Here is a 3614-nt window from a genome sequence, read left to right as displayed (position 1 = left end):
GTAATAAAATTGAAGATACGCTTGTTTAAGTCCATAGATGAATTTATTTAGTTCACAAACCATTTGCTTTGCATCATCCGATACAAAGTTTTCTGGTTGTACTATATAAATTATTTCATCAATGTCACCATTGAGAAACATTGTCTTAACATCCATATGATGTAACTCAAGATCCAAATGTGCTACCAATGCCATTATAATTCTGAATGGGTCTTTCGAAGAAATCGAAGAGAAAATCTCTTTGTTATCGATGTCTTCTTTTTGTGTAAAACCCTTTTGCAACAAGAAGAGCCTTATACCTCTCTACTCACCCTTCGAATTCCTCTTGGTCTTAAATATCCATTTACAACTAATGGGTTTCGAACCTTTAGGCAATGGAATGAGGTCCCACATGTCATTGTTCTTCATGAATTTTATCTCTTCATTTATGGCACCGAGCCACTTTTGAGAGTTAGAACCTTCCATGACTTGACGGAAGTTGATCGGATCATCTTCCACCACTCGAATGTCAACTTCATGTTCTTGAAGAAATACATACGATGTAATAATTCGGAACCACACTTTTTCTCTCTCTAGTGGATCTTTATAATGGAATTCGTTCTTGAGGCCGTAGAGTTTTTCTTTTGGAACAATTTGTTAACCTTGAGAGGAATATACAATAACATTGTCTTAATCCTGAGTTGCTTCTTGAACAATGTCAGGAATAGAAATTGATCATTGTCAATGAAAGTTGGAGGAATTTCAATGTATTCCTCCTCAAAGACAAAGCCTGTAAACTCAACATCCTCAAAAAATCGGATATTTTCTATCTCGAAAATTGTCTTAGTTGTGGGATCATAAAACTTGTAACCTCTCGAACCTTTCAGAATATCCAATAAAATAGCAACTAATGGTCCTTGCATCCAGTTTCTTTTCATTTGGTTTATGAGGCCTTGCCTCAGCTGGACATCCCCAAATGTGTACGTGCTTCAAACTAAGCCTCTCGCTCATCCAAAGCTTATAAGGGTTTTATCAGTGGCATTAGTTGGAACTTTGTTGAGTATATACACTGCGATTTTTAATGCTTCATCCCAGAGAGATTCTGGCAAGGTAGATTGTCCAATCATACTTCTCACCATATCCTTAAGTGTTCTATTTCGTCTTTCAGCAACACCATTCATATTGGGCGAACCGGGCATAGTATACTGTGGAACAATACCACACTTCTTTAGGAATTTAGGAAATGATCTTGGACGTTGTTAACCCGAACCGTCATATCTACCATAGTATTCAACCCTATGATTAGATGTGACATTTTTAATCCTTTAGTTGAGTTGGTTCTTAATTTCAACTTTATAGTTTTTGAACACATCCAATGGCTGTGATTTTTCATGAATGAGATATATATAGCCATATTTTGAAAAGTCATCTATGAATGTTATAAAATATTGTTGACCATTCTAAGAACCCGTAAGGAATGGTCCACAAATGTCCGTATCCTTTTATTGGTTTGTTTTCTCTTTATACAATTGGCACACAAGTCATAATCTGTGAAGTTAAGATGATCGAAAATCCCGTCAAACACAAGTCTCTTAACTCTCCTCTTGGAGATGTGACATAATCTCTTATACCACAACGAGGTAGAATTCTCGCTTTACACTTCGAGTACTTACATGCACGAATTCATTAAAAGAAGTAATTGTATCAATTAAATAAAGATTGTCGTAACCTAATAAAGAATCGGAACCAACCAATTTTGAATCATGAAACAAACTAAATTTTCTAGTCCCAAATGAACAAGAATAACCAAATTTGTCCAAAGCAGAAATAAAAATCAAATTCCATCTAAAAGACAACACAATAAATGTTCCATTAAGATCCAAATAAAATATAGTCTTTAACAATAATCTAAATTTCCCTATTGCATCTACTTCCACTATTTTGCTGTCGCCAACATAGACGTATCTTTCACCATCACTTAGTTTTCGGCAACTCAGGCAACCCTATATAGACACACTGATGTGAGTTGTTGCACTAGAATCTATTCACCATGTATGTCTAGGTACCGAAGTTAAATTAACCTTAAAACAAACCAAATGAAGAAGAATACATTTCTTGACACGCCATGTATGGTAGTTGGTACAGTTCTTCTTTTTATAACCTGCAGCTCCATAGAAGAAACAACCACCATCAATTGGTTCCTTATGCTGTTTCGCTTGGAGGTGGTGACTAAATTAGTACTTTCTGTCTCGTCATACTTCAATCTTTCATTTTCTTGGACACAGTGTGAGATGAGCTCATTAATGAGCCATGAGTCATTTTGACACTTGTAGCTCACCTTGAATTGACTAAAATGTGCCAGAATGGATATTAGAACCAAGTGCACTAACAAGTCTTTAGATAAATCCAACTTGAGTGCCATTGGTTTAAAGCAACATGGTACATTTCCATTATATACTCCTGTATGTTTTCTTTCCCTTTGTATCTCGTTGAGACAAGGTTTGTCAAAAGTGTACTAGTTTTGACCTTTTCATTCTTGGCAAATCTCTTCTCAAAGTCTTCAAGGAAACCCTTAGCCGTAATCACTTTATTGGACATAGTGCCTAGGAACGCTTCTGGAAAGCACGCTTCATGACTATTAAACTTATGTGATTCGATCATTCCTATTTTTCCATCCCCCTCTTATCATCAGAGGTACTTTTCTCAGTAAGTGCAGCAGGTTTATGACCTGTAAAGTAATATCTAGGTCCATGACTCCAAGAACAATCATCGTGTTCTATTGCCACGCCCTGTTAGTGCCATTAAGCATTAGAATTGAATTGATACTAATAGAGATATTAGTAGCAAAACTTGAAATTAAATTAGAGAACAATTAATTGGAACAGCTCACATGAATACCCTTAATATGGAAATAACAATTTCAAATAATGGTAGGGCCCATCACAAAATACCTAGCACAACATCAATATTTAGTCTTTGGAAAGAAATATTGACTTGTAAGTAGTACTCTTGATGCAGTGGTCAAAACACTTACAATAAAAATATATCAACCAATAAATCTTTCTTTGAACCGATTTATTGATCACACATTAAATCAAATAATCGCCACATGTTTATCACCATAGGTGCATGTGCAATTTGGTTAAATATTGACATTCCTTTGGGTCGATCAATATTTGTATGAATAACATACACACAAACACCTTTTAATATTCTAAGTTAATTAAGTTTCATAAAAGAGGTTGCTTTGGCAACATGTTACTTCAATTAATTCATTTCTGAATATTATACCTTTCAAAATAATCATTTGTACCAAAATTTGAATAAGGAAACCACCAATTTTGCATATTTTATTTATTTGAAACTTTAGGGGCCAATTTGAACAAATTAGAAACTTTGAGGGCTTTAATTACAAAATTTAGAACTTTAACGACCAAAATTAATCAATTGTTAAACTTTAGGGATAAAAGTATTAAACCTAGAACTTTAAAGGCCCAATTTAGATGAACTTTAAACTTTAGGGGTTGAAACTTTAAAATTGTAACCCTAACCCTAATATGAAATTGCAAATGAGGACTCAAAATAACATAAATTGCAACTCAGCCCTTGTCCCCAAAATTTAAACAAAAATTCCC

The sequence above is a fragment of the Olea europaea genome, chromosome 17, assembly GCF_002742605.1.
Source record: "Olea europaea var. sylvestris chromosome 17, O_europaea_v1, whole genome shotgun sequence".
Classification (NCBI taxonomy): domain Eukaryota; kingdom Viridiplantae; phylum Streptophyta; class Magnoliopsida; order Lamiales; family Oleaceae; genus Olea; species Olea europaea.
This window is presented reverse-complemented; position numbering follows the sequence as displayed.